Source organism: Lissotriton helveticus, chromosome 8, assembly GCF_964261635.1.
Source record: "Lissotriton helveticus chromosome 8, aLisHel1.1, whole genome shotgun sequence".
Lineage (NCBI taxonomy): Eukaryota > Metazoa > Chordata > Amphibia > Caudata > Salamandridae > Lissotriton > Lissotriton helveticus.
In genome coordinates, this window is record NC_136069.1 from 1,455,328,157 (window position 1) to 1,455,352,883 (window position 24,727).

General features: G+C 40.2%; 1 protein-coding gene across 4 annotated transcripts in view; it reads right to left on the reverse strand.

Annotated features, from left to right (window-relative positions):
* Nucleotides 1-24,727, reverse strand: part of GRIK1 (glutamate ionotropic receptor kainate type subunit 1) — a 970,975-nt gene that overhangs the window by 459,336 nt on the left and 486,912 nt on the right. The window lies entirely within an intron of this gene.

Here is a 24,727-nt window from a genome sequence, read left to right on the forward strand (position 1 = left end):
AACCGTTGCGCCAATAATATAAAAGTACAAAACTAAAGAGCCTATACATGTTTAAACGTGCTTAAAATGCTTTTGAAGATAGCATAGAGGCAAAGTTGAGGTAGGTGTGTGCAGGGTGTATAGTCACACGGGTGCATCAGTAGTACAAGAGTAGGGATAGTTGAGGTGGAGTAGGTAAGGTGTGTAATATTAAACAGGTGCGTCACCAATATAAAAATATACAAGGAGGGAGCGAATACAATCAAATAAGACGATAATACAAGAAATACAAATAGACCAAGGTCAGGCAGGTAGTACAAAGCGGATTCAAGAGAAATGCAGAATAATAGTTCATGTGTATTTAGCCATGAGGATCGCTTTTACTTCTTTCTTAAACCGTTTGTTGGAGGAGATGAGCCTGGTTTCACTAGGAAGTGCGTTCCAGATCCTGGGTGCCATTCCTGACAAGGAGCGTTTATAGGTTTTTTCCTTCCAAAATCTTCGAGGCTTCAGCAGAAGATTGTTTGTGCTTCTAGTAGTTCTAGAGCCCCCAGAAATAGTCAGCTTTTGAGTGAGGTAGGCGGGTGAGTTCATGTGTACCGCCTTGTGCGTCAAGCAGGCGATTTTCAAATGTATTCTGGCTTCAAAAGGTAGCCAGTTCAGGGATCTAAAGTCAGGTGAAATATGCGAGTGTTTTTTTGAGCCAGTGATGAGTCTCGCTGCAGCGTTAAGAGACGCTCTTAGGGGTGCCGTTGTAGTTAGGGGGAGCCCGCAGAGGGCGGTGCTACCGTATTCTATGTGCGGGATGACTATAGATTGTAATGCAGTTTGGAAGTCTTTGGCTGGAAGGTAGGGTTTAAGTTTCCTCAAGGTATTGATTTGGAAATTCGCTCCTTTGGTTGCCTTGCTGATGTGCTGCTGCATGTTGAGATTGGCGTCAAGTGTTATGCCTAAAGATTTTGCTGAGTCTACTATGGTAGGTTGAACATTTAAAGCCGTTAAGTGCTTAAGCCATGTTTGAGCCGTAGAGATTTTTCCGGGAGGTGAGATCAGGAGGAACTCAGTCTTCAGCGCATTGAGTTTGAGGTGATTCTCGGCAAGCCAGGATTGGGTGTTTCTGATCGTGGTGTTCAGAAGCATGATGTCCATGGGAGATTGTATTTTGAGATAAAGTTGGGTGTCGTCGGCATACATGTGAAAGTGAACATTGGATGTTTGTAGCACAGTAGTGAGAGGTTCCATAACTAGGTTGAACAGTGTTGGGGAGAGGGAGGATCCTTGAGGGACGCCCAGCGATACAGGTACCGGGGAGGACATCATGTTGTTGCTTTTGAAACTTTGTGAATGGTTGTGTAAAAAGGAGGTGAACCACTTGAGAACAGTCCCAGATATGCCCATTCTTGTGTTTAATAGATCGAGTAAGTTCTCGTGTTTAACTGTGTCGAATGCTGAGGAGAGATCGAGAAGGATGAGGAGGCAGGTATTGTTTTGGTCCAGTATTTGGAGGGCGTCGTCAACTATGTGAGTCATGGCAGTTTCGGTACTGTGCCCTGCTCGGAATCCTGATTGATGAGCGTTGAGGAGATCAAACTTATCTATGTGTTTAGTCAGTTGTAGCTGTACGCATTTTTCCAACAGTTTAGCGAGAGTGGGAATATTTGTAATAGGGCGGTAATTGTTGAGATCAGAGGGGTCTGCTGTTGGTTTTTTCAGTAGCGGTGTGACTTGTCCGACTTTGAGGGCGTTAGGGATGGATCCTTGTTGGAGAGAGCTGTTGATAATCTTAGTCCAGAGTGGGACGAGAAAAGGGGTAAAGTCTTTTACAGCGTTAGCAGGAAGGGGGTCAGTGAGGTGATTGGATGGTTTCAGAGTGTTGAGCAGTCTGCCAATTTCTTCTTCGGTGTAGGTGCCAAAGGACGACCATGTAGCATTGTTCTTTCGTTCAGATGCTGCTGTGTGTTGGGGGTTGGAGAAAAGGATTGCGTCATTGAGAAGATCGCTTCTTATGTTGTCGGTTTTTTGGTTAAAGAAAGCAGAGAAATCTTCACAAGAAGGTGTAACGCCCAAGGTGCTGAGTGTCTGGGGTTGTTCTTTGGATTGTGTTCTGATTAGTTCAAACAATTTTCTTGGGCGGTTTTTTGCTTGGGCGAGCTGGTGGCTGAAGAAATCTCTTTTTGAGCGTTTTATTTTCCCGAAGTAGGCATTTCTCTGTTTCTTCAGGGTTTTTAGGTGCAGTGCAGAGGGGGCTGACCTCCAGGTGCGCTCTGCCATTCGCATGGCCTGTCTATCATCATTGAGGCTCCCGTCATACCATGGGTTGGAGATCTTGGACGACACTCTTTTCAGTTGCAAGGGTGCAGCCTCATTGATTATTGTGGACATAGCATTGAGATAATGGTCAGTCAGGAGTTGAACGTCCGTAGCGCCGGAAGGGGGAAGTAGGAGATTGCAGCTGTTAGGCGATAGGGAGTTTGGGTTGAGTTTCTTCATGTCTCTTTTCCAGACTTGGGGCTTAGAGGGTTGAACAGGGTTAAATTTAACTTTTTCATTGATAAGGAAGGAGACAATATGATGATCTGACCAGTCACAAGGTTGGATTGACTCAAGTTGAATAGCGTCCTCTTTGGAGATGATAAGGTCGAGGGTCGAGCCTTTCTTGTGGGTCGGGCTATTGCATATTTAGGTGAGATCAAGGGCGTTGAGGAAGCTTTTGAGGCTATTTACCACTGTGTCACTGCTGTCATTCCAATGGAGATTATAGTCGCCAAGGAAAATTTGGGTGTTTTGCCGTCCTGAGTTGATTGAAATTGTGTCCATGAGTTGTTGGAAGAAGGAGAGCTTGTCCCCAGGTGGGTGGTATATGATGTGTAGTGAACATACCGGTTTGCTATCGTTGATGATATCAAGGCAGAGGTATTCACAGGAAGTAAGAGATGGGGCGGACGCTTTAATAACTGAGAGGTTGCTTCTGTAGATACAGGCAATTCCACCGCCTGTCTTTTTAGCCCTGTCAAGTCTAATGATACAGTAGTTAGGTGGTACTAGGATATCCATGATAGGTGTAGACGATTCAGATAACCATGTTTCAGTCAGAATGGTTAGATCCGGTTCCAGAGAAGTGATGAGATCGGCGACCTCCGCGGAATGTCTTTGGGCCGATCTGCAATTGAGAAGTATGCATTTGAGGCTAGGAGTGCAGAGGGTGGTGGCAGGTTCTAAAGTAAGGGGTACATTTGTGAGGTTGTTGGGATCGGCGCCTCTTTTGTTGTCCTTTTGGTGCCTGAGGGGGTTAGAGATAATCGTTGGGATGGACAGATGGTTGGTGGCTAGGCGATTATGGGGAGCCGGGACGTACGAGTGGAGAAGGGTGTGTATGTCATGGTCCGAGATCGTATTGGTAGTTCGTCTGGGGCGATTGGTGGTATTGCGAGCGGGGATAGATGTCCAGTGTGGGGAGTGTTGTGTAATAAGGCGAGTAGGAGGTGAGGAGGAGGTGTTGTTAGATGTAAAGGGAGTATTACGACTGGTGGCATTGCAGTTGCGATTGGTATTGCGATTGGTGTTATTGCGAGAGGTCCATTGTAGGGAGTGTTGTGTGGGAAGGCGAGTATAAGGTGAGGGGTGGGTGTTATTGGGTGTAAAGGTGGTGGTGGGAAGGGGGTGTCTGGGGTGTGTGCTGAGCAACTCTTTGATGGAGTGTAGTTCTTCTTTCATTTGGAGGAGGGTGGACATAATCACGTCCAGCGTGGTGTTGGGTGCGCAGTTGGGGAGGGGTACTGGCGGTGAGCAGGCGTATAGGTTGCTGGAGAAGGGGGGGAATCGGGGTGGAGATGTTAAGCTGGTGGGGGGTTGGAAGTGTTGGAGAGAGAATTGGTGTTAGGGTTGGTGTTGGCGTTATTGGGAAGGACATCAGTGCTAAGAGGGGCAGGGTAAATGGGGGCGGTGTGGAGGCTGGCTGTTGCGGGGTTGGAGGTGGGAGAGTGGGGAGTGAGAGTGGGGGGTGAAAGGTTGAAGGAGGTGGTCAGGCTAGGCGTGACAGGTGTGCTAGGTGTGGGGGGGCGATAGGCGGAGAGACAGTCATGTTGTGTGGGGTGCCGTTGGGGGAGGAGGGGTGTTCTGAGAACATTGGTGTGAAGGACTGGGCGGGAGTGCAAGGTGTGGGGGAGGATATGGGACGAGGAGCGGGGGTAGGAGTGTTGGTAGGGGGATGGGGGAGCGGGCGGTGTATGAGGGGGCGAGATCTGTGTCTGTTATTGAGGGGTGGGGAGGGGTAGCTGCAGCCGGTGAAAAATTGACTAAGGTGCTGGGTGTGTAGGTGAGGTGAATGTCGTTCTGGTGTTGAGCTGGGTTTGGAGCGTTAAGGGTGGGCGCTGTGACGTCAAGAGTGGTAGGACTGGGGGTGATATGAGTGTACGTACAGTAAGGGATTATAGCAAGGAGGCTTGAGCAAGGAATAGAGGAAGAGAGCAAAAAAGAGAGCGTGGGGATCTAGATACCATTAACAGTATAGGAAGGATGGGAGAGAAAAGTAGCAGCAGGGTGGCATAGTACAGAGAAGAATGAAGAGTGTGTGGCAGGGCTGCAAAGAGTAGGAGGGGGCGTGCCTGGCAGCTGAGTAAGAAGTAGGGAAGAGGCACAAGACAGAAGGTATAGTGGATGCACTGTCTGCAGCTGCAGGATGTTTGACACAGGGAGGCATTTACAGAACATTGAGAGTACACAGTTCAGATGTTTTGATAGTCAGGATGTTACACAATGATGTGCTTGAAGAGATGAGCCTTGAACTCTTGGCTCATCTCCCCAGTAGTAGAAGGTCTAACAACAGGTCTTCGTTTTCTTGCATTTCTTGGTCTCTACTCTGTTGATGTGGAAGCCCCACGTCTGGTGAACTCTTCTAGATATCTTGATTTTGAATGCCGGTATGGTTACTCTCATGTATGTCATGCATCAAGTCACAAAGATGATGGGGGAATGAAGCGGAAGCAAAATTAATCTCTGAGAATTGGGATTATCTTGTAAAACCTCTTGCAGGCTGTTTCCCAGGGGTATCATATGGGACTCTGGAATGCTAACCAATGAAGTGCTGGCTTTGCAAAGATGAGACAGCACCAGAGAGTAACTTGTCATCCATTCTGAAGCCATGTTCCAGAAGGCATAGTTTTACATTCAGCACCCAGGACATCTGATGTAAAGTTTTTGGACCTTATTTAGAGTTTGGATGACAGATTACTCCATCACAAACGTGACCAGTATCCTGTTCGCCATATTACAAATGTACTATTTCCTATGGCATGTGCACTGATGCGGGCTGGAATCCGTCAAATTTGTGATGTTGAAACCATTCACCAAACTATAAAAGAAGGCCCTTAGTTTTGTGCACAAAATGAGTACTGCTTCCAACTTCATCCTATTGAGAGATTGATAGTACTGTTCCCTTGGAATTGTGATGAGGTCAATCTTCATTGGGATCAGCTTGTTGTAGGTCTTGGGTATCCATGAGTAAATGGCAGAGAGGTGATTTTAATGGCATGGCTAGATAGCACCCTCACTGTAGGTAACTCTGGGATTCATCTATGTATTTGGTAATGCTGAATTCTTTATAGGTCAGTAGAGATCTCTTGGGCTCCATGTACATATTGATTATTAAAAGCAGTTGCATTGAGTCTTGCAGATTGCTATGTGTTAAAAGGATGCATGGTGTATGGATGTAGAAAGTCCATGGAAGCTTGAGCAAAACAATCTTGAATGCTTCATCCATTTTCGATTTGTGGTACTTCTGGTTGGTGAGAAAGGGGGCACATTTCAATTGTTGGAATTCCCTGCAGGTATTCAAAGAGGAGCCTGAGTTGTGGAGTGGAGGAGTGTGGATTCTAAGTTTTCTAATAATTCGGTCTGGTTATATTGCATTATTCCAACATTAAAGCTCTAAAACAACTCATTAATCTATAAATTACAATATACACCATTAACCATTAGTAACCACAATTTAATTATGCTTTGGTTAATTTCTTGTCTTCTGTATCCATAAAAAGGTCTCATTCAGTCTTTAATAAAAGGATGAACGATCTCACATGGTCCAATTAGGATGTTAGCCCTTAAATAAGCAAATTCAAACATATATACAATTGTGATCGTATTAGGTGTAAATTACAGAATCTGCATACTCTTAATGCACGTTCTATACACCTATCCATGTGCCCATGCATACATTCTAGAGTCTTGACACGTTAAATGCGAATTCATGTAATAATTTCAGTGGTTACTTGCATGGATTAGTGTGGAAAGTACCCTATACAAAAAGTTTTGGTTTAGGGCACACTAATTAAATCCCTACTAGAACAATGCACCTTCCAAGTTTGTTCCCAATCAGCATGCTCTGACACTATGATCCTTAAACATGGAGTGCCGCAGGGCTCTATATTGAGCCCGCTGCTTTTCAATATTTACATGAGCCCACTGGCCAAAATGATAGAAGAGTCTGGTCTACTCATGTTCTCGTATGCTGATGATTCACAGCTTATTTTCTCTTTATCATCCTCGGACTCCAACAACATCTTGTCTTTAAAAATCGGCCTCACTAACATCGCAGAGTGGATGAGAAAAAATTTTCTCAAACTTAATGGCGAGAAAACAGAGCTACTTGTTGTGGGCAAGAACAAAGAACTCTGGGGACCCCAGCACTGGCCTGATGATGTGATGGGTACACCCCCGGTTCCAGTCAAATCAGCCCGCAATCTTGGAGTCATCATTGATGAATCACTTAGTCTTAACCAGCAAGCTTCTAAGACATCAGCTACTTGCTTTGCGATTCTAAAGTGGTTGAAGAAAATCTGTTGGATGTTGCCCAAAAATACCCAAAAATCGGTCATCAATGCTCTGATAACCTCCAGGCTCGACTACGCCAACGTGCTATACCTGGGGGCCAACAAGGCCACAACCCGACGACTACAGACAGTGCAAAATGCTGCCGCAAGATTACTGTGGAAAATTCCCATCTCCACACCCACCACCAAGTACATCCACGAATTGCATTGGCTGAAAATCGAGAACCGGGTAAAATTCAAATCCTTATGTCTTATGCACAGGATTTCAACTAACAAAGCACCCAAGTACCTACAAAATCTTATACATCCCTACCGTCCATCCCGTACCCTTCGTTCAGCTACAGCCAACCAATTTGTGATCCCCAAAATCAGGCTGGCGAGAATGGGCGGCAGATCCTTTTCATATCTTGGACCCTCCCTCTGGAACACTCTTCCACTGACCCTTAGGCAGGAAACAAATCACTTGAAATTCAGGAAGGCCTTAAAAACCTGGCTGTTCAACATCTAAAAAAAAATCTGAATATCTCAATGCACTGAATCATCAGCGCCGGGAAACCCTTTGTTGGGTAGCTGTAGCGCTATAGAAGTGAAATAAATAAATAAATAAAATAATTGACCTATATTTAATAGTTAGCTTACATTTTAATATGTCTTTGAATATTGATACAGCTGTTAGCTGTTCTATATAGCATTCATTACGGTTTACAATTTTTATCTAATCCATCCAAAATGCCACATAATAATCGCATCCCATCAGGTTTTACATTTTTAGCTACAGAAACATATATTAACAGTGTTTGCTTTTCAGCACGAGAGGCTACAAAAACCCACGATGAAGTTGCAATTAATTACATACACCACAGTAATCACAAACAAAATTTGCATCTGATTCTCATGAATGGAGCAGGCCATGGAATGTGGAAATGTGTCCTAATATCAGAGTCTCGATCACACTCAGAGCAGTAGGGTCATATGGCAAGACAATTAAAGTGCCCTAAAGGAGCATTAGAACCAACTTCATGTTGTGCTCTCAACAATGCTATTGGAGTGGAATACCAAAGAGAGAATCAACACCCCTTAGTGCATTAGCACATCATAGAGCATTATGTATCTTCTCACCATGAGTTAGTGTTCAGCTTAACATATTCAGCTGAATATGGGCAACTGCAATAGGCCAAACTGGGTGAAATGATATTATGTTCTTCTGTAATTTATGTAAAGATGATGGTGGAGGAATGAAGGCTTTCTGCAATGTCCTCACTTGGCAAAAACAGGATTTAGTACATTTGTTCACCTAGGGTATCAATGACAGATTATGTAGCGGAAGCAATTTCATGACTCTATAACAGAAGTTGATAGGGGTCAAACCCTTACAGTCCGGCCAATGTCCAGTTCAGAATTTTTTTATTTAGTATACCCTCGTTTGCCTGTCTTGACTGGATTACAGTTGAGCCACTTGGCTCGCATCCATTCTGGCACCTTGAAAAAAAATTGAATGAAGGTGAATATACAAAGCCGCTCTACTACAGCAGACCAAAAAAAGAACTTGGAGCACTAAGTGAGGAGGTGAATTTTCAAGAACTTTTAAAACTGTTAAGAGATTATCAGTTCCTCTTAATTATAATAGCAGCCTGCACCACACAAAGGTGATGTAGTCCTGATAGTTTAGTTTCCCAAAAGTTGACAGCTTAAATGAAGGACCTGTGAACAGGCCAGTGTTTCTCAAGTTAAGAAAACTGGAGGAAAAGTAGTGGATTTTTCTTTCATAGGAGACCCCAGGTCAGTTACAAAAATAAATTTTATGGATCGAGGAACCAAGCAACATAGATTAAACGTAATGTGTTTTTTGACTGGGTGCCATTTTAAAGCCCTTTTGAGGTTACAAAAGTGGTCCTATTTTTTAAACCCCAAGTGAACCTCACTACGTCATTTTACATTCTCAAAAGGCATTTGCCCAAAGTATCGCTAGCCTGCGCATAACCTGTAACAGTGGTCCAAGTGTATAGTGGTAAGTATCCCAATCACTACAGCGTAGTCACACTCGGAGATTTTGGCAACAGTCCAATGGAATTTGTGCAGCTAGGAGAATACTCTCTTAACCATGTTCGTCAGCTTTACTTTAATGGACAGTTTGCAGTCTCAGAATATGCCCTTGCTTTTAACCTTATAAAAAGGGTGGAAATAAGTGTTGGAGAATGTGATTTTTTTATGCAGGCAAGAACTCTTTTTGTTCTAAATCAATCTTTCTAGGGGACATCTACCGTTTAAAACAAAAAATTGCCCAAAGTTGGTCCAGTTCATGAGGATGAACAAATATGTGCTATGGGGAAATGCCCAAGTACATTCCATAATTCTTCCCCGTGCCCAGCACCCACAAAGACACACACACATATGCACCCACAAATGCGCACACAAACAGTACCCCCTACAAGGTCTTTACATGTAAACATACCTCTGCAGCTACCTCTATGCCTGTGATTATACATGTCTCACAAAAATTAAACACACATCAGTGAATACATAGATTGCTTTGCAAGGCTATGCACAGGAGCATCAATTCACCAACATGCCTGGGGTAGTGGAAATGCCATCACACACTATTTAACCTTAACTTTCACTCACAAATGCATACTTACACATACATGCACACACTAGTTCTTACATAAACACACTCTTACCCGCAGCATGAACACAACATACATTTAAAAGCATTTTTTACTTACATCTACAACCAGGGAGGGTCATATTCCAATTACTTGTAAACTATTCTTAATTACACTAATAGTGAATAATAAAATATTCGCTGTAAGTGTAATAAAAAATTGACAGAACACAAGGAAGTGGAGCCCCAATGAGGTCCATAAGGACGCGCTGGCTCTGTGTTGCTGATTTTGCCACCTCTCACGCCGACGGTCACAGAGGTAGTTGCAGGGATCACAAGGGGCAAGCCAGGGGTTGCAGCTGCGACCCCTGGCTAGCCCTAAATGGCGTCCATGGCTATGCACATTTGATGTTGTTTTCAATTAAATTCCAAATTCATAAATTTGATGCAAGGGATAAAAACGTGCAGCATTGCGTGTGAGATTTTCAATCATGCTATTTTTATTTTATTATTACAGCTGTAAAGCAGTCTCCTGAATGCTTGGGCACTCCATGAAAGAGATAAGTATAAACATTAGTGTCACATGTATAATTTTGGAAAGAATATTCAGATGAGGGTTTCACTTAACAAGAGTCATGCACATCTCTTTTACACTTAAATTAATAATTGCTTAGAAATCACTATAGAGCTTCAGTAGCCGAATAACGACAAATTCTCTGTCAGGTCTCTTTACTTTTTAGCGGCGCTTACTGTATTTAAATGTTTCCTACCTGCAGCTTTATTTTTTGACGATTTCCACGAGGGAAAACGCTTCTGCTTGCTCCTCGGTGCTCTCCCCTGCCTCTGCTGTAGCTTCTGCCGGCTTGCACTGCCTTGGGGGCGGAGTGAACAAGAGGAAAGGGCCTGGCTTTGGCCTGGCCACACCCACGCTCCTGTTTAGCTGTTGCACCAAGCCTTTTTGCTGTACTTTTGGGAGATTTACATCCGTTTTCCCACATATTTATTAAAATTTGAGGTGCTTTTTACTTTTTTGCAATTTTCTGACACAAAAGGTTAATTTTTCACCTCAATATGGAAAATAAAACTTTACCTACAAATAAAAGGAAGCAGCAGATATCACCTCCTCCAACTAAATCCAAAGTTGTTGAATCTTCTGAACCTTCCCTTACTTTGATTTTCGAGGAAATTCAAGCGCTGCGTCTTAATACAGACGCTATTGCCACTGAAGTGAAAAATGTTCGCAAAGATATGGCTTCTATCTCCATGAAAGTGTCTGATAATACTATTAAAATTCAGGACAATAAAAATAAATTAGACGCTTTTACTCCTTTGGTGAATCAAATAGTATCAATGCATACTCAATTGCTGGAATTGGAAAACCGTAATAGACAATACAATCTTCGTATTTTCAATCTTCCAGAAGAGATTGAGGGTTCCGACTGCCGATTATATCTAGAATCCTTGCTCCCTGGTCTCCTAAATATCAAATTTCCTGAAAAATTTGAAATCGATAAGGCTCACAGAATTCCCTCACACAGGAATCCTCGCCACTCGAAGCCCAGACAGATGATTTTTAAGGTTTTGAGACACCATCATTTGGTCCTTATCAGGAAAGCAGCAAGAGACATTCCCTCACTCTTAGTAGATGGCTGTAAAATCTTTATCCATCAAGATTTTGCTAAAGAAACGGTTGCTATTCGCAAGGAATTTTCATCTCTCCGTCCACAATTGCGAAGCCTTGGTTTTAAGTATGGGCTATTTGATCCCTCTACGATGAGAATCTGGAAAGATGCCTTTTCTAAATCTTTTCATCGTCCTGAAGATTTGAGACTCTTTCTAACACAACAAGCTTCATCGTCAATGGACACTCATGATCCAGTTATTTGAAGTCGTCTACTCTGATTTCTCCTGACATCTATATTTTTCACTCTTCACAGGCTCCAACGGTTCACATTGCCATGCTTGAGGAACGTGTGTGCGTCTCTATCTTCTTATTTATGTCTTTGTTTCTTGTCTGTTTGTCCTTCCTTCCTTTGAGTTTCTTCCTTTTGTGTCCTTCCTTTTATTATTCTCTACGTAGAGTTACATGTTCTCTGTGGCTGCTTTTCATCTCCTCTTCCTTTGATTCTTTTCCTTTCCTTCTCCTCCTAGCTCCTAATGGCTAATACTCACTCTATTAAACTTGTTTCACTCAATGTCAAGGGCCTGCGGCATCCAGTAAAACGCACGAAAATCTTGGATTACCTGGGGGCCTGCAAAGCTGACATTTGTTTCCTTCAAGAAACACATGTTGATGATAAGATTTTGCAATATATGAAGAAAAAATGGGTTGATAACATTGTCTCCTCGCCTGCGTTGGGGAAAAAAATGGGGTTGCGATTTTCTTTGCAAAAAGGTTACATTGTCAGATTCTTAGTAAGTTTAATGATGCAGAAGGTAGATATATTGTAGTTAAGGTAAAAGTTTATGACTCAACCTTTTATTTGCTTAATGTTTATGGCCCTACTGCAGATGATCCTTCGTTTTGGTCTGCTATAACTACTGAAGTTCTGAAGTTAGGACAAGTTCCTTTGATTGTTGGGGGGGATTTTAATGTGATTATTGATCCGTTATTAGATAGGCTTTCCTCTGCAAAATTCCGCCCTCCTAAAGTTTTTTATGCCTTTAAATCTTTCCTTAGATCCACCAAATTGGCGGATATTTGGAGAATACACTTTCCTACTGATAAATGGTTTTCCTTTTTCTCAAATTCCCATAATTCTCATTCAAGGATTGATTATTTTTTGCTTTCTCCTTCTTTACTCCAATCAGCTGACAATCCTGTTATAGGTAATATTGATATCTCGGACCATGCTTTAATCTCTTTTGTTTTAAATGTCTCCTCAACTTTTGCCAAACAAAATAGGTGGCGCATGAACACGAATGTGGTACTTAATGACATGCATAAACCTAAATTATTACAAGCTGTCCAGGACTATTTTTTATTTAACCCTGAGGGTTCAACTTCACTTGTCAATAGATGGGATGCGTTTAAGGCTTACATTAGAGGTACCACAATTTCTATTATGGCCCATGCAAACAAGCAATGTAACTCTAAAGTTAAACTTTTGGAAAAACAAATTGCCAAATATGAACGTTTATTTATTTCTTCTAATGACCCTACACACAAATTTACATTACAAAAGCTCCGTTACGAATTTAATGCTCTCCTTAGTACTAGAGCAGGGATTCAACTTGCTAAATCCAATGCTAAATTTCGTTTTAATGCCAACAAGTCTGGGAAACTCCTTGCAAATTATTTACGTATCAAAAAGGATAAAACCCAAATAACATCGATACGTGGTACTAATGGCCAAATTGCTATCTCCCATAATGACATTGTCCAAGAATTTTTGTCTTTTTACTCTACCTTATATAGTAAACCTGATACCTGTGATGACTCTTTGATTGACTCATTTTTCAATAAATGTAATTTGCCTCAAATCTCTCCCTCTGATAGATTAACTTTAGATTCCCCAATTACTTGCGATGAGATCTTACTTGCTATTAAATCCCTTCCTAAGAATAAATCCCCAGGCCCGGATGGTATCCCAGCTGAATTTTATAAAGAATTTGATTCTCACCTTTTACCTTATTTAAGTGACCTTTTTTCCCATTTTGATTCCTCAGGTACTATTTCTGGCTCCTTTACAGATGCTTTAATCATTGTTCTACCAAAACCGGATAAGGACCCTACCCTGGTTTCTAATTATCGTCCCATTTCCCTAATAAACCAGGATTGTAAGCTTTATGCTAAAATCCTCGCTTCAAGATTGGCTCCTATCCTTCATTCCATCATTCATCCAACTCAATCTGGTTTCATGAAAAACAGATACTCTGCAAATAATACTAGAACGCTGTTACATGTTATTGAACAGAGCTCTCACCTCACGTCTCCTGCAGGAGTGATGGCTTTAGATGCAGAAAAAGAATTTGACAAAATTCATTGGCAATTTTTATTTAAAACTTTATTGCCTTTTAATTTTGGTTTCCATTTTATTCGTATGATTTCTGCCTTATATTTTGCCCCTACTGCTCGTTTGTTTATTAATGGTCAAATTTCTTCTCAATTTCCACTCTTTAGAGGTACTAGACAGGGTTGTCCTCTTTCCCCACTGTTATTTTTATTAGGAATTGAGCCTTTTCTTAATTATATTCATTGCTGTGATACTATTCAAGGTGTTATGATAAATGATGTCACTGTTAAAGCCTTAGCATATGCAGATAATGTGTTATTGTTTATTAACAATCCTCTCTCCTCTGTTCCCTCCCTTTTAGACATTATTGCGCACTATTCTGTAGTTTCAGGCTACAAGTTAAATGTCAGTAAAACTGAATTTTTTCCTTTAAATGCTTTTTATACACCGGATATGCTACCTACCGCTGATATTCTTTGGCAACGCACTAAGCTTAAGTATTCGGGTATTTTATTTGCTTCTTCATTGCCTGCTACATTAAAACTTAATACGGATTTTATCCTTGACTACATCAAAGACAAAACATCCAAATGGTCTCCCCTTCATCTCACCTGGTGGGGGAGAATGGAGGCTATAAAAATTAATATTGCACCAAAAATCTTTTACTCTTTGGCTATGATTCCCACTCAGTTTCCTCTCAAATTTTATAATGATGTTGATAAACTGTTATCTAAATTCCTTTGGTCTAACAAAGTCCCTCGTATCGCTTACAGAAAATTAAAACTCCCCAAGTCCCAGTTAGGTTTTGCCCTTCCAGACTTTTACCTTTACCATAAAGCTTTTATCTTAAAGCAAAGCTCCTTGTGGTTTTCAACTTCACATATGGTCAAACCTCCAATATGGTTAGATATTGAGACCTCAATTATACGCCCCTTTACATTACTCTCTTTGCTGTCAATGTCGTCTACATCTAAGGTTGTTCATAGGTCATCTATAATTAAATCCTCTAGATTAATACTTAATGATTTAGACTCCAATTTTGAATTACCCTTGCTCTCTACAGTCCACTTGTCTTTATGGCACAGTGCCCTACTTAAATTAAACAGAAACATTAATTTCTGGTCCTCATGGATGTCAAAAGGAATTTTATATCTTGAAGACGTCTTTTGTAACAATGCCTTTATTCCTTTTGAACAACTACAGTTAAAGTTTGGTATCCCGGTTTCTGATTTGTCAAAATACCAATATTTATGTAACTCTATTTTAGATTCCTTTCCCAATGGTATCCCCTCGTCCACCACTAATGACCTTTTGATTTATCTTATGGCTGTTACGTCATCTTCCAAAGCTGTCTCTGTTTTTTATAAAAAACTTTCTACATTCCAGGGCTCCAATGTTGGTGCAATATCATCTTTTTGGAACACAGAACTTTCCATTTCCCTTTCAGATGATTCATGGACCTCAATCTGGCTCAGCAGCATTTCCGGTTGGCTCCCGGTGTCCCTTTATCAGACTAATGCTTATATTTTATTTAACGCTTTATGGACTCCATCTCGATTAAGTCATGCACAACTGATACCCTCTGATGTTTGTTGGCACTGCAAGTCAACTTTAGGTTCACTTCGTCATATGTTATTTGACTGTACAATTATTATGAAATTTTGGGTGGATGTTTGGAACGTTATTCTGAAAATTTTACCTTTACATGATGATGTATCCTATGCTGTGTTAATTTGCAATCGGTTGCCCTTTCTCATCCCCATAATGATTCGGAGGCAAAGTTATTTAATTTTTTAATTACAGCTGCTTTAAAGTCCATTACGTTTTGTTGGAAAGACGCATCTTCTCTTTCAGTTCATGCTTGGTGGTCTTGGATTACCTTTACAAGAAAAGGAGCTCAGCTGTCTCTTAAAGGCGTCACTCACAATTCACAGTCATTTCAATCTTTTTGGTCGCCTATTGATTCGTATGTTCTACAATGATATGTTTAATATGCTTTTCTATCTCATGTTGATTAATTTTTTCCTTAGCTGCCATCTTTGTTATATTTAATCAGTTGGTAACTCTCTATGGTATGGTTTTTTGATCCTATGATATCTTCATTCCCCTATCCTCCCCTCCTTCTCCTCCCTCTCCCTTCCTCTTCGTTTTTGATTTATTGCATTTTATATTTATCACTTACTCATTTACGCATGTACAAATTATTCTTTCTGTATTGTACTTGTTTATTTCTTTTGTTGCATAAAAATTTTAATAAAACCGATTTGAACTTAAAAAAAGACATCACTATAGAGAAAATTGAATGTTGCCTTGGTTCGCATGCTTAAAATATTGACTTTTCATTGTCACAGAGTAAATAAAATGTGAATCTTGCATAGTCTTAAATAGGTAATTGCTGTGCTAGTTGCGAGGGAAAGAGACATCTAAGCAAGAAAGAAATCTTACTGGGAAGAATTTGACTTCCATAGATAAAACACTTGAAGCTATTTTTCCGCCTCTTATCCCCTGGTGGCGAAGTCAAATATCTGGGAGTACAAGGTTACAGGACCAGCACTATGTTTATCACAGGAGGCGCTCTCAAGGAAATCCTGACTTGCATATTTTTTCATCGCTCTTCTTGGGTATTTTGAGAATCCCCTGAAAGTCAGAAATCTATTGAAGTGGTAGAGATATAAAACAATTAATAGATTGCTTTATGACTTAAAAAGCATTTGAGGTTCAAAACCTATGAAGTACATTAAATCACTGAACAGGAAGGGTCCTACCGGGATCGGCTCCCAACGTCAGGTGGCGCGTGGACCGGCGAACCCAAAGCCGGTCGAAATTTCAATTAAATCCAACCAGTTGCTTGAAAGCAGACGGCCACTCGGAGGTTGACAGTTGCTGCAAAATGTATTTTTTGGAAACGCTACGCGTTTCGACACAAACCTGTGTCTTGGTCACACGATGTAAATTAAATATACACTTCATTAGCTTGGCCCAGCATCTAAACCTTTTATTCATAGCTTTGTGAAGAGGAAGTGTAGGCATTAATGTGCGTGTGTGTTAGAGGCAATGAAGAAGTTATGTATGAATGTGTAATCCCATTTACCATTTTTACTTGTACTACAGGCATAAGTGCAGGGACAACACAGTTATCCTGAATTCATTTCTATACCATATCTGGCCCTGTAATATAGTGGCTTTCTTACTGTAATCCAATTTACCTATCTTACCAGTATTATACTGCTTCATCTCTTGCTTCATTCCTCCTTGATTTTGTAATATGTTTTTTTTAACTTTGTTATTATGCTTTTTTACCACTTGTGGCCTTATTCTATCATGATCATGTAAAGTGCTCTGATACCTCTGGGTCTAGCCAGCACTATATAACACTTTGAAAATAAATAAATAAATAGCAGCCTCTAACTTTTATCAGGAGCACATACATACTTGAACCCATACCCAACATTTCTGTTATAAACTCTGCTCTGGATGGTGCTGCTCTGCATTTTAATTAGTTTCTATACTTTCTTTTCTTTAGATGCATGCTTTGCTAGGCATGTACTGTGGAGAGGTTCAGCTTCTGCGGTCCTTTTTATTGCAGGCAGAAATCAAATTGACTTCTATATACTGGCCTTATTAGCAAAAGGTAAACCTACACATTTGCATAAGTTTACAATTGTTTGCTATTCACAAAGGGATTTTACCAGTAGTATCTTTACTGCCGAGGAGTCTCCGCACACAAAAATATAGTACAGTACCATCTTTTTATGTGCGGAGACTCTGCAGTCATAAATATACTACTAGTAAAATACTTTTGTGAATAGTACACAATCATAAATTTACACCAAAGTGTAAATTTACCTTTTTTTTCTTTAATAGAATGTTTTTAGCCATGTGGGCTGATTTCCTGGAATTCTTTTGAAGTGCTTATTTTGACCAACGTTGCCTTGGGGCTCCTCCAGCTGTGCTGTGCTACTTGAAGGTACTCACCTTCGCCCACACTCAATAATTTTTCTTTTATCTATGTGATGAGTGCCAATATCCTTGCTATGCAGTTTTGCATTCATGCCCCTTCCCGTCTCATTCGTGGTGTTCATTTCTTCCTAGTGTTTATTGACGAGAGAGCTGCAACTGATATGACGATGTAGGCCTACATCATTTGTGTGTTAGTATTGAAACCAACACAGTTGGTTCAATTCCGTCATGCCCGGCCTGCCATCTTAATCGTACTAAGTCTTTGGTGTTTGAAGGTAATATCTGCATCTGTGAAACCTTCAGGGTACATGCAAAGAGTGAACCTTGCTAAGATGGTGAGGTGGAGGGGGGACATAAATGCTTCAGTCATGCCTTCAAGTTTATTGCTGAGGTTTTGCACTTTGATGGAAAAGCTGGAATATATCCCCATTCTTCTTACTTTTATACATTCTTCAGAGTGAGGATCTACTGTCACTTGCCTTATTCAAAGGTATTCTCAGGAATGTGAAACACATGGCATGCAGTGAGCCAGTCACTTATGACACCCAGTGTGTGGGCTGATTGCCGCTCTGCTGGTATTTGCTATTCATGAGACTTGGGTCCTCCAAAAAGTTGTGTGGTATAATTATAAGTGTAATTATTGTCTGTATTTCTCATGGGTATGTCATCATCCATTAGTAACTAGTGACATGTTAAGGTTTTGTAATGACATGTGAAGGTTCTGTAAAGTAACACTGATGAGACACTAAGAGAAGCAGTTGAGAACTGGATGTGTCTTCTGGGCTCAGTGATTCAGTACCTAAGAAGTTTGATTAAATACCATTAAAAGTGAACACTGTTTTAACTTCTTGGGACTACGTGTCCTCATCACTTCAAGTCTCAAATATGAATTCCTATAGGATGTACTCTGTTGTTTTGTACTTTGTGATAAATGATGACCATTCAGGCTTCAAAATAAAGGTTAGACATGTCTGTGTTGTCCAATTGAGGCAGCTAAACTGTCATGAGTCTATGTCAAGAGGCCTCCTCGACCTAACGGATAAGGTGTTTGACAGTAATTCAAAAGGGTATATGTGCTTATATGTCTTTTCAGTCTAAATTTTGAAGTGGTGTATTAAACTTCCCAATTGCTGATACGTGATGTTTAATTCAACTGCATGATCTCTATTGATGGGAGACCTTTTCACGCTACCTTTTTCATTTATTCCCCTCTGAACTAGTGGTCGAATGGGCAGAGGGGATGATGTGACTTTCTTCTTGAGAAATGTTAACTTTTCCCTACATCTAGTTTTCTCTGTAATACTCAGGGGCCGATTCCGATCTCATTTGGAAAGCACTCCGACCGGGCCAGATCCGGGGTGTTTTCCGACCGATTCGGACTCCTGCAGTCCGACCGAGAGAGTACGATGTGGCCGTATGCTGTCGCACTCGGTTCGGTCTGACTCCCATAGAAGTCAATGGGAGCTGATCGTTCGATGCATACATGGGCTCCCATTAACTGAATGGGTACGTTGCGGACAGGTGCGCCACCTACAGTGGGTACGCGTTGGTGCCATCCGCACCGTACCTGCCTGTGTTGGGGAGACCCCTGGGTCTCCCCCTGTGTCCGAGTCATAAGGCTGCGGGTACCAGGGGGTCTGATGCGGACCCCCAAAGCCCAACTCCGGCCACTATTGCGAGCCGGAAGCTCCGACTCGATACGGCTGTCCGAATCGAGCAACGTACTGGCTCGGTTGGAATTCGGCTCCATTGCGCGCCACGATTAACTTATGGCCGAGACGTACGCAGCGGTTCAGACTCGGAAACGATTCAGACAGAGATTTCGCACTTGTTCGCATCGTACTTCGACGTCCGGACCCGTGTACGAACTGGACGGAAATTCAGCCTCCAAATCCGATCCGCTAATGCCGAACCCGATTCGGTGCCCTTCCGACCGAGATTGGAATCGGCCCCTCAGTGTTGTTGGAACTTGTGGGTTAGCTTAGTTGGGTGAGTGCCTGCTGCTGTGATCTGTGAGCCCTATCAGTTATTGGATCTGGTCCCTGCAAAGTACTCTGCAATGTCAAAGCTTGCAAAATGCCTGTTCACTTGGCTTTTGGTGCTAGTGAACTGGCTTTTAGCATTTTACAAATGCTACTCTTAAGCATGCATGCTCCTGTACACCTGCCTCCTGTTTCTAACTTATGTGTAATAGTGACAGCGTGTTTGCTGTGTTGCATCACCCATAGCTCTCTTAGATGCATTATTATGCTATGGTCAAGTCCACATACCAAATTAAAAAGAAAAAGGACCCTGGTTAACATCTAGATTAGTATGGCATTAATTAGTATATCCAACTTCTTCAGATAATTGTGAATGTATTCTGAGTTCCCGTTTTGCTGCTTTTACGTATCTGTTTTTATTTTATAATGCTACATCTGATACTTGCTTTGTTGCCTGTTGCTAGCCCTTCTCTCTTTGATGTGATCATAGATATCTGTGTTTCGTTTCCATAGTTTTGAATATGTGAAATGGATCTCATTCACTTCGGCCTTGGCTGCAACAACTCCCTTGTCAGGAGGTCAGGAAAAGTACAAGACACTTTCCTTTTCTTCTGGTCTGTGGTGGGTTCCATGTTTGATTACTTTTCAGGATAGAGGAGAGTTGGAACATGCGCTGGCTGGCAAACTGAATTGTAGTGGTTGATCAAGCTGTGAAGAGCTTTCTGTTGTATAGCATATATCGCTACCTCTGACTCTCTCTCTCTGGCATATAAAATAAATGAACTACAAACCTAAAATTGGCATGTTACACTGGTGTCCACTGACAATATTTGCTTCTCCATTTGCATCCTTTCTTCTACCTGAACACAAGCCTAAACGTGGTAGCTTTTCATTTGCAGCCATGATCCTATCTCTTTTGTCAATCTTCAAGGCTTTATTGTCACAATGGGGGAATATTGGTATTTTTCAAAAAGTTTCAGCTTTGTTGGTCTATCGCATATCCTTGTATCACATGGTTCTTGCAATATCACATTGCAACCCACTACTCCTTCCTATATGTTCTTTACACATAGTGCCCTGTGGGCCATCGAATAGCAGCACTTTACTAAATTCCCCTATAAACTAAATTGTACACCATTTCTTTTACAAGTGGTAACTGCCAGTGTTGACCCATAATGTTACACGTATAGTCTCCACTATTTAAGCAGTAGTCTGGAGTGTTAGGCTCATGTAATCTACTCCTCACACTCCTACGTGGGATGATATAATATCATGTTTATTTGTAATAGGCTTGGGAACCTGCTAGTTTCATTCCATAGACCTGTTGGTGTTGTGGTCACTTATTTTTGTAGTAGGGGCTCTTATAATTTGCAGGACTATTTGTATGAAAACATGGGAGTTGGGTGCTGCTATTAATGCAGTGCTGTCAGAAATGGAATGGTGCTCTCCCACTAGGTTGTACCTACGTTTGTGTCTTTTTTTTCATTTCAATACCTAAGAGTGTTCCGAAGGCATAAGTTTCTCTCATGCCTGTATACAAGTGTTATCCTTGTGCTTGCATTATTTTGTAGCCATGCACGCTTGGTGCATGCTCCCACATAATGAAATGGCTTTTGTTCCTTTTTTAAAAGTCATGCTGCACAGTATCAGGAATGCTACACATCATGGCTGGAACTATTGGCAAAGCCAGTAGGCCTAAAATGTAAGACTTATTTGGCTTTGCTGATGCTTGTTTGAATTTAAAGGGCTAGCTGGGTTGCATGTTTTCCTCCTATGACTCCTACTTATAATGTGAGGTCTGTGAAGTGAAAGTGCAAGACTCAGAATAATTAAAATCAATGGTAAGTCATGTGAGTATTCAATGTCATTACCCAGCACCTTAACGTACATATTCTGATTTGTTCTCATCTAACATAGCGGTATGCTATTATAGTCACCTTAAAATGTTATTCACTTCCCAGCTACATGGTCCTAACATTATGGTTTATCTATAGTGCTTTATTATACTTTTGCGTAAGTAGGCAATGACACTTGGTTTCACCTGTATTTCTCCAATATTCCCATGCTCAATACTGTTTCATTATATTTGTTGTAATGCTCTAACATTGCTGATCTCAGTATCCTCAGTATCCTTTCACAATATATCACCTGCAATGCATTGCCAGAACACACTGCCTCATTTTAAATCTATTTTTGTTCAGGACTCTACCCATTCAGTTATTTTTCTTAAGGAGGGCGGTGGTTTCCCTAAGATAAAGTACAGGGAAATTATCAAATTTATTTAAACTTGAGAACAATTCTCTAAAATATTTGTGTTAAATATTAATGTAAATGACCTATATATATGTTTTAATGGTAGAGCAAAATACTTTTTACAGCATTAATATCTTAATTTACGTTTAAAATTTAGTTATTTCCGATATAAAAAGCAAGTAAAAATTGTTTTTCACACGTTTGAATAGTAAAACAAATCCCACTTAAAGTAAAACAATATATTTTTTAATTATGCATTAATAATTAATACAACTGATGTACCAAACTTTAATTATATTTAAACAAACAACAATGTTACAATTATATTAAATTAAAACGTTATTAATATATGTTAAAATAAAATACAAATTATGATTTATTTGTAGGTACTTTTTTAACATTAAATTAAATGTAATTATATTTTGGAATATTTTAAATAATTTTATGTAACATTATTCCGTATGGGGTTTATTTTAAGCCCCGATATCTTTTATTTGCTTTGGGAGGGTGTTGGGGTATCAATAGTTATCTGGTTCTGGATTTACTACAGCCCCTTTTTGGATGTAGTAGCTTTGCCCTTGTAAATATGGCTCCAAACCGTGTTTCAGGGGGTAGATACACATATGTCTACTCGTTTGTGTAACTTTAAACTTAGATTTTGTGAATAGCTCAAAGTAGGAAAGTTAGTCAAAAGTATAAGAGTAAAGTTAGTACTAGTAAATTTACTCATTTAGATTTATCTTTGTGGATAGACTCCGTAGAGTTTTTAGCACAGTATACAGCAATTTGGAGCTTGAATGTTTGCAGTCTCTAATGATGTTGCTGAGAGACTACAAGTGGTCATGTGAGGTTTACTCAATTTTCCACCACATGTGAGTAGAAATATTATGCTATGTTAACATTTTTATTTCATTAAGCACATGTACACACACACACACTTTATGATGAAAACATTAAAGCAAAAAGTAGAATGGTTTAATCGCTTGTTTTGTGACTAGGTAATGGATTTTTTTAGTGTGGGTATTCCTTTCTCATGACAACTGTGTTGTCAGACAGTCAAGAAAAATATACTCTCTCTCTCTCTCTGGTCATCATAAGTATTAATTTGAGAATGCAGAATTTAAGACCTGTATTGAACATCAAGAGCCACACCGGGATATAGATTAAAATCCTGCCTCCTAATAGGAACAGAGAAAATATGAAAAATGCCTTGTGGACTAGCACATAAGTTTGAAGAAGATTGTTTTGTTCTGACAGCTAATGCAAGGAAGAAACTGTGGTGTAAATCTTAAACAAGTACAAAAAAAGTCACTGAGGGAAACAAACTCTGCCCTATTAGGAATCAGTTAACAATGTGCTGTCTTGGTTCCTTATGGCTTGTTTACCAGTGTTTTGATTAAAGACCCACATTGGTGATTTTGTTTAATCACCAGTATTTATTGCCATTTTTTGAGGTGGTGTAATCCAAATCTCTTTGAATTATATAAAGTTTGTAAAACTTGACATTTTCACAGTCCATATGGTGCTTGTTCGGTCTACCTACAAAACTGTTTGCTAAGATCCTCATACAGAAAATATAGACCTGGATGGTTGACATAAATAGTATATTTGCGAGCCAGATAGGGCAACCCTGGTGGGTAAGGACATTTGTAAAATTTTCCAAGACAGTCTATCTTGAAGACGGCTAATAATTTTTGTCAAAACACCTGAAATTGGGGTTGTCAAGAAGTCTCATCTATATCCAAGCTGAACTGCATTTGAGTATTTGGGTGTCTGCATTAAAATCTACCTTTTGTTTGCATGGTCTAGAGGAGTTCAACAGAAATGTGTACTCGCTCATCCCTTATGTATCCTGTCTATTTGGAATGTGAAAACTGTAATAAGTAGTTGTACATTTACACCATCAATTGGAGATAAGAAGGTGGGACGTTTTACCAACGTATTAATCATTCCATGGCTGAAACATTCCAAAGATTCTTTCCTGTTAATGATAGTAATGAATCAGTGGGGTGTAGAGGAAGTGGTTGCTTCACTGAAAGAACGTTTCTTTCCTTTAAAGACAAAGAAATAGAATAGTAACTGCAACTGCACGTATGCATTACAGTTTTCGTTTGGAAATGTACACAGTTAACTTTTGCGACAGTGTAAATATTTCTACATCTGACTGCGCTTGGGAGGTTGAGTCAATCTCAGATTTCCATGAATACCCTTGATATGCTTTATGAATTTCAAGAAAGCTCAAAATGTACTCCAAATGTTGAAGTAACCCTAGAAGAAAAGTGTAAGAATGTTTTTGTAAATCGAAAGAGAGAGCGGAAAGACAACTATTGTATATCGAAATGAGTTGACTAATACAAATTGTACCTTATGCAAAACAGAGATGCAACTTAAAAGCCACAAAGCATCACAGCTGCAATTCCACCTGGTCAAGGGCAAATTATCAGTTTAAAATTCAAAATATCACATTTAACTAATTAATGACTTTTTGCTTTCAGTCATCTCTAATGAACAGCAATTTAAAACATGTAGCTGAACCAATGTGTTAGTTGACATTGGGTACAAAGTCAGAGCATTTCAATACTGTTCAGTTCAGGGCATTTTATGCCAGATCTACTGTATTTGCGTGGATGATTATCCATTTCAAATAATTAATGGAAATGTAAAAGGGTTGTAGTCAGTCAATCTATGAGAGTATAATTAAGTTATCGTGTCTACATAAAGTATAATTACCTTGCCCTACAAACGCTCTTCCATCTTTGAATGCAAAAAAAAATGATGTTTGATATCAAACTTCAAGGCGAAGGCACATGAAAGGAAGCAATTACATGCTATGTAGTCAAGAATAATCTTCCATAATGAAGCCCCATTCAACGTTAGTTCAAATCCACTGATGCTACCTTGAACTTCTAACGTTTAAAATTGTTCTGCCGAGGCTGAGAAACGTCATTGGCTGACTAAGACTTTTTGGCATCTTTGTAAATGTCGTTACATTTCATCATATCAGTAGATTAACTCTATCTCTGACATTAAAAAGTATTCACCAGACTGGTACATGCAATTGGTTATGTAATTTCCAAGTTATCATTCTCTTTATTTTTGTCCTGTGATAGTTATGTTTTTACGAGTGAGGGTTTGTTAACCCCTTGACCGCGGCGAAAATTCCGCCGCGGT